The following is a 15773-nucleotide window of genomic DNA, read 5'->3' on the forward strand; positions in this document are numbered from 1 at the left end:
TAAGGGAAAGATGTGTTTATTGGTGACGTTCTGCTTGAATTTTGATCCTTTGAATGCAGAGGCTAGTGAGATGAAAAGTGAGGACAAGGGGTACTCGATCACGCTGATGTGAGTGATGGGAAGGGGCAAGGATGGAAGCACAGGTGATAGCTCGGATGCGATGGAGGGCCTTGTCAACCAGAGTGGGCAGGAAACCACAGTTGTGGAAGAAGGAAGCCATGTCATCAACATTGTTTTGAAAGGAGGCATCATCCAAACAGATCCGAAGGAACCAGGAGGACCGGATGGAATCCATACAGAATGTCGTGTGTGAAGTTCCATAATGAAGGTAGCTATGGGAGCCAGTGGCTTTGTAGTGAAAACAGTGGACAGTTTATTTCCAGAAATTGAGATGGCGAGTTCGATGACAGGAAGGGAAGTGTCAGAGATGGGTCCATGTGAGGGTTATACAGGGCTGAAAATTGGAGACAATATGGACAACTTTTTCCAGCTCCAGGCGGCACTGAAACAGTAATTGATGTAGGGACGAGGGGAAGGGGCTAGTGTAGGAATTCCTCCACCATTCCATTGATACCGTCACTTACCTCCGGTATTCACCCTTCACATGGGCCCTTTCCTCTGGTCTTTTACCTGCCCTCGATCTCTTCATTGAAAACTATTGGCTTAACATCAGCCATCTCAATTTCTCCAGTCCTCACACCCACTTTAACCTCTCCCCTTATGTCTGTTGTGGGAAAGGTTTTGGAAAAAGATTATAAGAGATAGCATTTATAATCATCTAGCAAGCAACAATTTAATTGCAGATAGTCAACATGGTTTCGTTAAGGGCAGGTCATGTCTCACAAACCTCACTGAGCTTTTTGAGATGGTGACCAAATATGTAGATGAAGGTAGGCAGTTAACGTGGTGTACATGGACTTCAGCAAAGCGTTTGATAAGTTTGCAAATGGTAGGCTGCTGGAGAAAAGAGGCATGGGATTGAGGGTGATCTAACAGTTTGAATTAGAAACTGGCTTCATGTAAGAAGGCATCAAATTGGTGGTTGATGGAAAATATTCAGCCTGGAGTCCGGTTACTAGTGGTGTGCCACAAGGATCTGTTTTGGGACCATTACTCTTTGTCAATTTTATAAATGCCTTGGTTGGAGGTATAGGTGGATGGGTTAGGAAGTTTTCAGATGACAGTAAAGTCGGTGGAGTAGTGGACAGTGTGGAAGAATGTTTCAGGTTGCAAGGGGACTTGGATAAACTGCAGAATTCGGCTGAGAGGTGGCAAATGCAGATAAATGTGAGGTGATTCACTTTAGGAAGAATAACAGGAAGGCAGAATAACTGGGTCAATGGAAAGATTCTTTGTAATGTGGATGTGCAGAAGGATCTTGGAGTCCATGTACATAGATCACTGAAAGTTGCCACCCAGGTGGATAGTGCTGTTAAGAAAGCATACGGTGTGTTAGGTTTTATTGGTAGAGGGATTAAGGTTCTGGAGCCGTAATGTTATGCTGCAACTATACGAAACGCTGGTGCGGCCGCACTTGGAATATTGTGTACAGTTCTGGTTGCCCCATTACAGGAAGGATGTAGAAGCATTAGAAAAGGTGCAGAGGATATTTACCAGGATGTTGCCTGGTCTGGAGGAAAGGTCTTATGAGGGAAGACTGAGAGACCTGGGTCTGTTCTCATTGGAAAGATGAAGGCTAAGAGGGGATTTGATAGAGACATACAAAATGATCAGAGGATTAGATATGGTAGACAGTGAAAGTCATTTTCCTAGGGTGATAACGTCAGCTTGTATGAGGGGGCATAGCTACAAATTGAAGGGTGATAGGTTTAAGACTGGTGTCAGAGGCAGGTTCTTTATTCAGAGTGGTAAGGATGTGGGATGTCCTGCCTGCCAATGTAGTTAACTCAGCCACATTAGGGGCACTTAAATAATCCTTGGATAAACATATGGATGATGATGGAATAGTGTAGGGGGTTGGGCTTAAATTAGTTCACAGGTCGGTACAACGTCAAGGGCCAAAGGGCCTGTTCTGCGCTGTGTCATTCTATGTTCTATGTTCTGAAATTGCTATTTTTGCTCTCTCAGGTCCAACACTAACTTTGTCATCAAACCTACCGACAACGGTGGTGCCGGTGTCGTCTGATGCACTGATCTTTACCTTGCAGACACTCAATGCTAATTCTTGAACACTTCTTCCTACCCCCCCCAGAGAGGGCCCTCAACCACATCTGACCTATCACACATGCATCTGCCCTTGCGCCTTCTCATCACTCACAACAGTGGGATCGGATTCCCCTTGTCCATACTTCCCATCCCACGAATCACTACAATCAAAGGATCATCCTCCGCCATTTCAGACACCTCCAGCAGCATGCCACCAACAAACACATCTTCCCCTTACTCCCCCGTCTGCATTTCACAGGGATCATTCCCTCCAGTACATCCTAGTCCATTGCTCGACCACCAATACTATCCCCACTTCCTTGAGCACCTTCCCATGTAACTGCAGAGGGTTCAACACATGCCTCTTCATCTCCTCCATGCTCACCATCCAATGGTCTAAACAGTCTTTCCAGGTGAAGCAGCATTTCACCTGTATCTCTGCCAACCTGGTCTATTGCATTCAGTGCACCCAATGTGTCCTACAGTACTCTGGAGAAACCAAACACAGACTGAGTGAATGCTTTGCAGAATATCTCTGGTCTGTGCACAAGCATGACCTCAACCTTCCCGTAGCCAGTCATTTTAACACAGCATCCTGCTCAATTGCCCACTTGTTTGTCCTCAGCATGCTGCAATGCTGCAGTGAACCATAGTGAATCACAGAATCAAACTGGAGAAAGAACAACTCATTTTAAGACTAGGCACTTTATAACCTTCTGGACTTAATATTGAGTTTGGTACCTTCAGATTGTGAATCCTCTCCCATTCTTTCCTTTTCTTTTAGCTTTACTGATTGTATTCTCTGTCATTATGTCCTCTCTCTGCTCTCTCCGCCCACTCCCTGCCCCCCTGCCCCCTCCCCCCCACTTCAGTGGGACTATCTGTTCTTTCCTATCTGACAATTAGACACACCATTGTTCTGTCACTCTCAGATGCCGATCATTTAATATGCAGTACCAACATACTTTCTGCCCCAGCAACCTCCCCCCATCCTCGCTGTTGTGTTAATGCCATCCCCTGCACAATGTCTGTCAGCTCTGATGAAAAGTAATCTAGACTTGAAACGTTAGCTTGCTGGCTTTCCATGGATCTTGCCTGCCCTGCTGTATTCACCAGCATTTTTTTGTTTTCAGGACCTGGATGTTTGTGGCTGTTAGGGTGATTGCTTCATCAATGAAGCTGTATCAGAACATTACTCCAACGAGCCAACACACACTGCAGCACAGAGGAACTACGCAGAGCAGAGGAAAATCACCTATACAGTGTATTTAGAAAGAACAGGTCCTCAATGAACACAGTCCACAGATTTCTCAGCAACAAACTAAAACAAGCAGATAAAACACATCCAGAAACCCTAGCCACTCTCCCCAACATCAAAGACATCTTAGAAATGACTGCCAGAATACTCAGACCCCTTGGCATCATGGTAGCCCACAAACCCACCAACATACTAAAACAGCAGCTAATGAACTTGAAAGACCCTATACAGACAACAAGCAAAACTAATGTCATTTACAAAATACCATGCAAGGATTGTAACAAACACTACATCGGACAAACAGGCAGAAAGCTAGCCACTGGGATACATGAACATCAACTAGTCACAAAACAACATGACCCTCTCTCACTAGTATCCTTAAACAGATGAGGAAGGACACCACTTCGACTGGGACAACACAGCCATCCTCGGACAAACCAAATAGAGACATACATAAGAATTCCTAGAAGCATGACATTCCAACTGGAACTCTATCAACAAACACATTGACTTGGACCTGATTTACCACCCCCTGAGAAAAAGAACAGGAAATGACATCACCATTAGATATGACATCACCACAGGAAATGACATCACCAAGCCAAAGAAACCCAAACATATAAATAGAAAGCAGGAATCATCAGCAGTGCTTTGTCCAGAGGCTCACTGAAGATGTTACCTAGTATGGTGACGAAACATCTAAAAAAGAACCTTCCAGCTCAGCCCAAACTGACATCCAAAAGCTTAACCTGAGCTACAAATCTTAAAAATTTACTCTGTGCCATTTTGTTGATGATTGTGATTTTTATGCTTTCCACACTTCCTACCATTTCCTGATTTATTGCTGCTATTGGATAGTACTTGTAAACTCAATAATGAAGACAAATAAAAGTTACTTGTTCAATTCACCTGCCATTTCCTTATTTTCCATTAGTAATTAGAGCCATAGAATCAGAGAGATGTACAGCACAGAAACAGACCTTTTGGTTCAACTCATCCATGCTGACTAAATATCCTAACATAATCTAATCCCATTTGCCAGCACTTGGCCTGTATCCCTCTAAACCCTTCCTATTCATAAAACCATCCAGATGCCTTTTCAATGATGTAATTGTACCAGCTTTCACCACTTCCTCTGTCAGCTCATTCCATACACACACCATCTTCTGCATGAAAACTTTGCCCCTCAGGTCCCTTTTACGTTTTTCCCCTCTTACCCTAAACCTATGCCTTCTAGTTCTGGACTCTCCCACCCTAGGGAAAAGAACTTGTCTATTTACCCTATTCATGTCCCTTATGATTTTATAAACATCTATAAAGTCACCCCTCAGCCTCCGACACTCTGGGGAAAACAGCCCCAGCCTGTTCAGCCTCTCTCTGTAGCTCATATCCTCCAATCCTGGCAACATCCTTGTAAATCTTCTCTGAACCCTTTCAAGTTTCACAACATATTTCCGATGGGAAGGAGACCAGAATTGCACACATTTTGCAAAAGTGGCCTAACCGAGGTCCTGTACAGCCTCAACATGATTTCCCAACTCCTATACTCAATGCTTTGACTAATAAAGGAAAGCATACCAAATGCCTTCTTCACCATCCTATCTATCTGTGACTCCACTTTCAAGAAATTATGAACTTGCACTCCAAGGTCTCTTTATTTAATCACACTTCTCAGGACCTTATCATTAAGTGTATAAGTCCTGCTCTGATTTGCTTTTCCAAATTGGAGCATCTCACATTTATCTAAATTAAACTCCATCTGCCACTCAGCCCTTTGGCCCATCTGATCAAGATTCTGTTGTAACCTAAGGTAACCTTCTTTGTTGTCCATTACACCTCCACTTTTGATGTCATCTGCAAACTTACCAACTATACCTCCTATGTTCATATTCAAATCATTTATATAAATGATGAAAAGCAATGGACCCAGCACTGATCCTTGTGGCACACCATAGGTTACAGGCCTCTATTCTGAATAGCAACCCTCCACCACCACCCTCTGTCTTCTAGCCTCCAGCCCATTCTGTATCCAAATAGTTAGTTCTCCCTGAATTCCATGAGATCTAATCTTTATTGTCCAGTCTCATTTCCTACTGGACTAAAGTTGTTAGATAATTTCTTCTTTAAATATTATAGAGTCTCTTACTATCCATTTTTTATATTTCTGGTTAACTTGCTCTTGTACTGTAATTTTTTCCTTTATTGGGTCTTTTTTTTGACATTCTATTCAATCTTCTAATCTGCCATTAGTCTTTGTATAATTATATTGTGGATTAGTGGTGCTGGAAGAGCACAGCAGTTCAGGCAGCATCCAAAGTGCGTTTCGGGCAAAAGCCCTTCATCGGGAATCATTGTATAATTATACCTTTTTTCTTTTAGGTTGATACAATCTTTAACCTTTTGAGTTAACCATGGATAATGGGTCTGTCTCCTAAACATTTTCTTGCTGTTTGGAATGCATTTTTTACTTTATATTTTGAATGGGAAGTTTTCCACATTGTCACTCAGTTGTCAATACTGTAGCTGTACAGAAACAGCTTGACTATAGGCCTGACATATTCTGGAGTACAAGACTTCAAGACTGTTGTTGGAATGTTGTCAGGGCCCATAGCTTTTACAGTATCTAGTCCCTAACCATTTCTTGATATCATTTGAGGTGAATTGAATTAGCTGAAGACTGACATCTTTGATGGTGGAGACCGCTGGATAAGGCCAACATGGATCATCCAGTCAGCATTTCTGGCTGACGATTATTGTGAATGCTTCCACCTTATCTTTTGCACTGAAGTGCTAGGCTCCAACATCATTGAGAATGGGGAGATTTGTGGTGCATCCTTTTCCAGTGAGTTGTTTATTTGTCCCCCACTATTCACAATTGGATGTGCCCGGGCTTAGATCTGATCCATTCATTGTGGAAATGATTTGCCCAGCTATCACTTGTTGCTTATGCAGGACAAGTAGTTTTATTTCATAGCTTCACCAGCTTGATATCTCAGTTTTAGGTTTTGCCTGGTTGCATTCCCTTTTGCACTTCTCATTGAACTAAAATTGATCGCCTGGCTTGATGGTCGTGATAGAGTGGGGTATGCAGGCCATGTGGTTGCAGATTGTGTTTGCTAATTCTGGAGCTGCTAATGCCTCACAGCACCTCGAGGATGCCTAGCCTTGAGTTATTAGATCTAGTTGAAGTTTATCTCATTTAGCACAGTGAAAGTACCACGAAGATTTTCTCAATGTGAAGGTGGGACCTTGTCTCAACAAGGACGATGCAGTCACTCTTACTGGTACTGTCATAGACAGATTCATGTGCACCAAGCAGATTGTTGAGGATGAGGTCAAGTATCAAGAAAAAAGTAAGACTATCGAACCCAGCGCAGGAGAGAGAGGGTGGCGGTCAGCGTAACGACTGCAGCATTGAGGCATGGGGATTGAGACATTGAGCCCAGTGCAGGGGAAGAAATCAAGCTCTCATAGGGAAAAGCTCAGTGTGGAGGGACTATAGGCCCGTAGCTAAAGAAGGAGTATAATTTGGAGCTTTTAATTTTGTTTCTTATTTACTGCTTTATATTTAGAAGAATTTTAATGTTGAACCTTTAACTTATTTCTTTGTATCAAAGATGGCGCCATGAATGGTGACATTGTAAATTTTTCACTGTACTCCTGTATCCCTGTGCTTGAGTGTACGTGACAATAAAATCTCATTTCTAATATCTATCAGGGATCTGGAAGAATATAGATTTGAGGTTAAATTCAGATCAGCCATGATCTTATTGAATGGCAGGGCAGGTTCGAAAGACTGAGTGGCCTCGTCTTGTTCCTTGTTTGTATGTATGCAGGTAAAGTTGGCAGAGCTGTCACCACTTTGATTGGGACAACAAACACATCCTAGGACAGGTGAAACAAAAACACGCATGAGAATTCTTAGAGACATGGCATTCTGATCAGAACTCCATTTATAAACACATTGATTTAGATCCTATCTAACTTGACGTGAAAACATATCTCTGTAATGGCTACCAGATCGTGCTTATTCATTTCAGTTTGTAGTCTCAATTCATCTGGATGGCATGGTGGCTCAGTGTTTAGCACTGCTGGCTCACAGTGCCAGGCACCAGGGTTCGATTCCATCCTCAGGCCACAGTGTGGTGTTTTCACATTCTCCCCGCATCTGCATGGGTTTCGTCCAGTTTCTTCCCACAGTCCAAAGATGTGCAGACTAGGTGGATTGGCCATGCAAAATTGCCCATAGTGTCTGGAGATGTGCAGGCTAGGTGGGTTAGCCGAGGGAAATGCAGGGTTTGAGGGATGGTGTTGGTCTGGGAGGAATGCTGTTCAGAGGGTCTGTGTGGACTTGATGGAGTGAGTGGCTTGTTTCCACACTGTGGTGATTCTATGATCTGTTTTGTTTCGAATGCTACATGTATTCAGATATAGACCCTGTAGTTTTATCCTTTTACTTTCTTTGTAAATTCTAGTTTTGCCTTTTGATTGACTCTTGATTCAAGCTAGGTGAAAGCGAGGACTACAGATGCTGGAGAGTAGAGTTGAGAGTATGGTGCTGGAAAAGCACAGCAGTTCAGGCAGCATCTGAGGAGTAGGAGAATTGCTGTTTCAGGCAAAAGCCCTTCATCAGCCCATTCCTGATGAAGGGCTTTTGCCCGAAACATCAATTCTCTTGTTCCTTGGATGCTGCCTGACCTGCTGTGCTTTTCCAGCACCACAGTCTCGTCTCTTGATTCATGCTCTCTATTTGTCCTGTCATGGTCTGTTTATAATTTCTTGTATTAGTATCTTTTTCTTTGTCCCTAACTCCATTCCTTATTTACCACCCCTTCTCCAACTTAATCCCTTGCTCTCCGATTCAATTTTAAATCCTTTCTACTTTCCCAGTTACACAGTTGGCAAGTATGCTAGACACAGCATGGTTCATTTGGAAAACATATTATTTTGAACCTTAATCATATACCAGATACTCACCAAATAATCCTCTTCATCTCCTTTAGCAAAGCAAGGATAAATTCTGAGAGGCTAAAAATATTTAGGCAAAAGCAAGTGAACACCTCTTTCCCTTCCTTCACTTAACTCCCTGAAGTGCTTAACTCCAGCATTCTTGATACTATCTAATCAACCTCTTCAATGATGTTATTGCACACCTCTGGAGCACTAGGACTTGAACCTCAGCCTCTGGGTTCAGGGGTAGAGACCAAAAACGCACCTGACTCTGGAACTCAATAGTAAGTTACACTAAATTAATTACTTTTTTATCTTTCTAACACAAAAAGCGTACCTTTGTTATAGAGTCATAGAGTTATACAACACGGCAACAAACTCTTCGGTCCAACTCAACCGTGCCAACCAGATATCCTAAACCCATTTGCATGCATTTGGTTCTATCCTTCTAGATCCTATTCATATATCCATCCATTTTAAATGTACTCACCTCCACCACTTCCTCTGATAATTTGTTCCAAACGTATATAAATAAATGAACTGCGTGGAAAGATTATCTAGTAATTAACACAATTTACACATACCTGCTTTGGTTATAGACAATAGAGCATGAATTTATCTTGTATACTTTCTTGTCCTCCTCAGAGTTTTCTTTGGTGTAAAAGATCTGAGGTTCATTCTTCAGATTTCTATGATCTGCTCAGTTTTGGAAATCAGGTTAACAAGAACCAGTGAGGTAACTGGCCTTCTCCTTTTCAAGCAATTTGAGCCAATTGACTGATTACTGAATCAAATAATTGATTTTCACTTGGTATCTGATGTTCTCCTAATATTTTCTATTAAGTAAAAGAAGTATCATGCACTCAGACATCCTATCAGTCGAAATGGTTTGCACTGCTGCCTCACAGTAGCAGGGACTCAGATTCAGTTCCACCTCGGGTGACTGTGTGGAGTTTGCACGTTATCTCCATGTCTGAGTGGGTTTCCTCCGGGTTCTCCAGTTTCCTGCCACAGTCAAAGATGTATAGTTTAGATGGATGGGCCATGGTAAATCATCTGGAGTGTCCAGGGATGTATGTACAGGTTAGATGGGTTAGCCATGGGTAATGTGGGGTTGTGAGGATAGGATGGGAGTCTGGGTCTGTGTGGGATGCTCTTTGGAGGGTCAGTGTGGACTTGATGGGCTGAATGGCCTCTTTCCGCACTGTAGGGACTGTATGATTCAGTAATACTGGCTTTGACTAGTCTAATATAGTTTAATGTAGTCATAAGTCAGTGTGCAAGCAAAGTTAACAAACATTTGCTCAGAATTTAAATTTAGTGTTTGGACTTATGCAGGTATATGTTAAAGCTACATAATTTGAAAACATGATTTAATTATTTTACAAACTATAACTCTCAGGCATGATTTCTTCACAATACTGTGTTAACATAATGTTGTTACGATTATGCATCCCTTTTTCAGGATTCCCCTGCCTGGTTGATGATGTTTAACTATAAAACTATAACTTTTTTTAAATCAAGAGATTTCATCTCATTGAAGAAGCTTCAGGCAATCCATTATCAACTTTGAATGCTCTGCTAACATTTTGACAGCTGTGGTAAATTGTACAACAGCAGCTGAAGCAAGCTATAATATTCTAAAACAATCACCACTATTCCAAATAAAACAAACATGACATTCCTTCAAAAAAAGGTTACTTTGTTCTATCTTCCAATGTTAACAGATCCTTTATAAAAATTCCAGGATCTAGATCTTCCAGATCTTAACCAAAAGTGAATCAGTTCTTCTTTATCTTGTACCAGGTTTCCTTAACATCTGTCCATTAGTTTTTGAGATATATTGTTTGCAGACAAACAAATTAACAAACAGGAATGAAAACATTACCTCTGCCAACATTCAATGGTGGAGGTAATTAAATCTATTCTTCATAAATTGTTATTCTTTGCTCCAGAAGCTCATGGTACTTAATTTAAAATTGACTGACAAATGGTACAGTAATGTTGATACACCGATACTCTTCATTCTCTGAATCTCTCTGCAATTTGGCTGAAGCTTTTGTCACCCGCACTGTGCATATCAATAGACTTTAATTACATATGGGTGTAGATGCCTGTCTGTAGATGGTAAGTGTGCTGCGACATTTTGGAATACTAATAAGCCAACGTATTGAAGTCTGACAGCATCTCTCACAGAAAGTTTTTTTCTTATTCTTAGCTCCGTTTTGTTCTTTTGTTGAGCAATCCCTTCAGAAAATATTACACGTGAAGCAGAATGACTGCCTCCTCTTTTGCAAATGCACACTAACAACCAGAATGACGCAATGCTCCTCTTAAGGGACTGATGTTTAAAAGGATAAGTGTATTAAAATAACAGGGTTTGTTTAATTAAGTATTCAATCAAAATATGTTTTTGTTATTTTTGAATGGAATAAGGGGAAAGTACTTTGTTAAAATTGTTATTTGGAATTTTACTACTTTTATGAGCTGCTAAAATCAATGCCAATGCAAACAAACAGACTGAAGAAAAAAATTCCCTTACAAAATTCACTTCACCAACAGTCGACGACTGATAGTAATATTCATGGACTGGCATTGAAATTACTATGTGAATAAATGAACACTTCATATCCATAATTGTATAATAATCCTTTATTTTACTTTTGAACAATTTTACTTGAAAAGGCAGGTTTACATTTTATAATGCTATTATACCCATGGGATTCATCCATGTATATCCCATGAAATTATATATGGTTAATTCACAGAGATATTTTGAAGCCATTGCACAGTCATCTATATAATCACTCAAAAACCTACTTTCCTTGCAATTCCTAAACGTTTGGATCTTGTGGTTACATCAGGCTTCTTACTACAGAAAGAATATATTGGTATATTGAATTTCTTGTCGTGGGAAAAATACGGTTCTAAATTACTTGACATTGAATTTAGATAACGTTGCACGCAGTGGTGAAGAAGTGAAGGCATGATGGCTAAGCCAGTGTTGCATCAGATATGCTTTTGTTTGTCTGCTTTACACTTGAGAGCATAAAGCTTGAGTGAATCTCAAGGCAATAATCTAGGTGGGAGACATTGCGTGTTTTGACAGACAAGGACATTAAAATATGATGATTATATGGTGGGCGAATAAATCAGTAGCTTCAAAGCAGGTTTTGGTATGTAGAGTCTACAGCACAGAAAAAGGCCCTTCAGCCCACTGAGACTGTGCTGGTCAAAAACTATGACCTAACTATTCTAATTCTGTTCTACAATACTTGGCCCACTGTCTTTTATACCTTGGCATCATAAGCTTACATCACTATACTTAAATGTTATGTTGGTTTCTGTCATTACCACTCGCATAGGCAGTGAGTTTCAAATTCCCACAACTCAAAGTCATTAAGTCCGCCAGTCATACAGCACGGAAACAGACCCTTTGGCCCAACTCATCCATACCAACCAGGTTTCCTAAACTAAACTAGTCCTATTTGCCTGCATTTGGCCCATATCCCTTTCCTATCCATGTATCTGTCCACATGTCTTTTAAATGTTCTAATTGTACTCGCTTCTACCACTTCCTCTGGAAGCTCATTCCATATATGCACCACCTCTGTGTGAAAAGGTTGACCTTCAGGTCCCTTTTAAATCTTTCCCCTCTCATCTTCGACCTCTGCTTTCTACTTTTAGACTCCCCTATTGGGGAAAGACATTGGCTATTCACCTTATCTATGCCCCTCATGATTTTATAAGCCTCTATAAGGTCACCCCTCAGCCTTCTGAGCTCCAGGGAAAAGAGTCCCAGTCTATTCAGCCTCTCCTTATAACATAAACCTACCAGTCTTGGTTACATCTTTGTAAATCCTTTTTGCACTCTTTCCAGTTTAATAACATCCTTCCTATAGCAGAGTACAATTGTATGCAGTACTCCAAATGTGGTCTTGCCAATGTCTTCTACATCTATAACGTGCCATCCTAACTTAGGATTTCCCTTTACTTTACCTGCCATTCTTCTTTCATGTCCCCTTCTTATGTCTTAATTTTCTTTTGCAGTTTCTCCTCGCACATTCTGTATTCCTGTAGGACTTCTGCTGTTTTGAACACTCAGTATCTTCCATATAATCCCTTTGCCTCTTATCCAATCCTCGTATTCCTTAATAATCAGTGTTCACTAGATTTGTTGTTTCCACCCTTTATTTTTATTGGAATACTTTAGCCATGTACTCTCCCTATTTCCTTCTTAAATACATTTCACTGCTCTGACACAGATTTGCATAAAGGTATCTGCTCCCAGTCCATTCATCATATCTGATCTTGTTAAAATCAATCTTCCCAATTCAGAACTTTGCTTTCAGACCCATCTTGTCTTTTTCCATACATTCTTGAGTCTGTGGAATGAACTTCCTGAGGAAGTGGCTGATGTGGGCATAATTACAAGTTTTAAAAGACATTTGGATAAGTCTGTGCATAGGAAAGGTTAGGAGGGATATGGGCCAGGCAGTGGCAGGTAGGACGAGTTTAGTTTGAGATTATGTTCAGCACGGACTGGTTGGACAAAAGGGTCTGTTTCTGTGCAGTATGACTCTAATAGAGTTATGATCATTGCCTGGAAAATGTTTCATCACCAATGCTTCAACCACTTACTTGGCTTCATTGCCTAAAGTTAAGTCCAGGACTGCTCCCTCTCTTGTAGGATCTCAAATTCTATAGGCTGAATCTTATGCTCACGGCAAGTGCAATTTAAGTCAAATGTTACGACCACAATTCCTGGAACAGCTTGCTACTCACAATGAAAGACAAACATCCCTGGTGCCCACCCTATCTGTATGCACCTGGGCAAGCATTGTCAGTCTTGGGAGGTGCCCCACCTGCTCCCTGATTTTCGCTCCACATATGCCAGATAAGGATGAGGGAGTTAGGTTTGGCCATGAATCTGGTGGTCATTGTTAACAGAATGCTGTGGACACGGAGCACTCTCTTGCCCCAGAACTAGCAGAGAAGGACACAATACCAGGCTGTGCCACCTGAGTCAGTGCAGTCTCGGTTGTCTGGAGGAATACCCAGCACTGTAGAAAGAAAGTCAACGATCTTCTCCACTCCTCTAGCATAAGAGCCACCATCTTCTCTCCAATACCTCACACTCAGTCTGTCTTTGCTACTGCAACCATCTCCCATAAAGACTCATCCTCTACCACTCTCACTGATGCCTGGAACATCTTCCCTACTCACTCTCACCAAACACAATCCCTGACTCTGCCAACCTTGCACACCCTCTCCTCTGTCTACTCACTTGCTCAGGACATGGGCCTATTTACACAAACACCTAGGTCAAAGTCCTGCTCTTTGACTACAGCTCTGCCTTCAACACCATTAGGCCCTACAGACTGATCTCAAAACTCCGAAACATAGGTCTGAGCTCCAACCTCTGCAACTGCATCCTCAGATTCCTGACTCATAGAGTGCAATCAGTAAAGATAGAAAACTGCACCTCCTACATGACAACACTAAACACAGGAGCCTCCCTTGGATGCATTCTCAGACCCCTTCTGCACTGCCTGTACACCCACAACTGCGTTGTCAAATTCTGGTAAGACAGTTATCAACAGCAATAAGTCAGAATACAGAAAGGAAATGGAGGGCTTAGTGACTTGGTGCAATGATAACAACCTTTCTCTCAATATCAGCTAAACTAATGAATTGATCATTGACTTCAGAGAGAAAAGAGGAGAAAGCCCCTCCCCCACCCACCCCCACCCCCCACCGTCTGCATCAAAGCAGCTGAGATAGAGAGGGTTGAGAACGTCAAGTTCCTAGGAGTGACGATAACTAACAACGCATCCTGGACTCCCCATGTAGATGCGAAGTCAAGAAAGCACAACAACGACTCTTCTTCCTCAGACAGCTCCAGAAATTTGGCATGTCCATAAGGACCCTCACCAACTTTAACATATGTGTCATAGAAAGCATACTGTATGGGTGCACAACAGCCTGGTACAGCAACTGCTCTGCCCAGGACAATAAGAAACTACAGAAGGTGTGCACAGATCATGATGGAAGACAACCTCCTATCCATAGACTCCATTAATGCATCTCCTAGCCTTGGAAAGGCTGCCAACATCATCAAAGACCCACCCCACCCTACTGATGCTCTCCTACAACCTCTTCCATCAGGCAGAAGATACAGAAACTTGAACATACACACCAACAGGTTCAAGAACAGCTTTTTTCCCTGCCATTATTAGGCTGATGAATGGACTCTTTAACTTCAAATAATGCTGATCTTGTTAATGTTGATCTTATCTAGTGCATGTCTTGTGCAGTGTAATCTGTATGCCTTACAGGGTGCTGTGAGGATCTAGATAAGCTTAAAATAAGTGAATGCTAGGACAGTAAACAAAGAGCTCTGAGATACAATCTGGTCCAGTTTATGAGCTGGGGTATGACCCTGACTGCAGCAGTGTACATTGCTGGTGCAATCCCAAGATGGAAGTGGATTGGAGATGTGACATGAGAATTCTTAGAGGCTGGCACATGTTGGATCCAGTGTCCACAGAGCGTGTCCTGACATGTTGGTGCCTAGTGTCCAACATGAAGGCCCTTTGGAGCAAGCAGTGAGCGGAAGTCAATAGATATCAGCTCTGACATCCATGTCGAGAATTCTTGATGACTAGCTGGTTCAGCACATTTTGGTAAGATTGGAACCTGAACATTGGTGAAATGAATTGTGGTGAAGGGGAATTAAACTACTAATGAAATTTAACCACCCTCAATTGACAACTTGTCATTATCTTGTGAGAAACTTGCTTTGACTCTCAGCAATAGCCAAACAAATGCAGTGAGGTGCTCCCAATGTCCAGAGAGGACTTGCTGGACTTCTTTTCTGAGTTTGCAATAAATCTCATCATGGCAATGTCACTCATAAAAGATTCCGCCTTATGAGTCTGCACTAACAGCATATTTATTTGTTTGACACTTTAACTTTTCAGACAGAAGATGGTGAAATAACACGGGAAAATGTTTAATGAGTAACAAATGTAACTGAACCCAGCAAGGTAGCAATTGTTCTGGCTCAACTTGGGTGTTGCTTCTTCATTCAGCCAAATGTGCAGGGCACTCTTTCTCTCTCTCTCTCTCTCTCTCTCTCACTCACTCTCTCACTCACTCACACATGCACACATCCTTTTTATGGTCTTCTGATTGGGTAGCATTCTCTCCTCTTCAGTTTCAACTCAGCGCAACCTTTGGTCACTGATATTTGGTGTTTATTAAATCTTTCCAAGTCACAGTTTATGTGCATGATCAGTGATATTGATTGGGCAGTGTGGCGTTTATGTCTGATTAATCTAGGTGGTATGTAATGAGTTTTAGATTGGTTTATTAAAATGTCAATTGTTTTTAAGAC

At 41.7% G+C, this 15773-nt stretch overlaps 1 protein-coding gene across 1 annotated transcript in view; it reads left to right on the forward strand.

Annotated features, from left to right (window-relative positions):
* LOC132816074 (uncharacterized) overlaps positions 1-15773 on the forward strand; it is a 92825-nt gene that overhangs the window by 9183 nt on the left and 67869 nt on the right. The window lies entirely within an intron of this gene.

Source organism: Hemiscyllium ocellatum, chromosome 1 (assembly GCF_020745735.1).
Source record: "Hemiscyllium ocellatum isolate sHemOce1 chromosome 1, sHemOce1.pat.X.cur, whole genome shotgun sequence".
Classification (NCBI taxonomy): Eukaryota; Metazoa; Chordata; class Chondrichthyes; order Orectolobiformes; family Hemiscylliidae; genus Hemiscyllium; species Hemiscyllium ocellatum.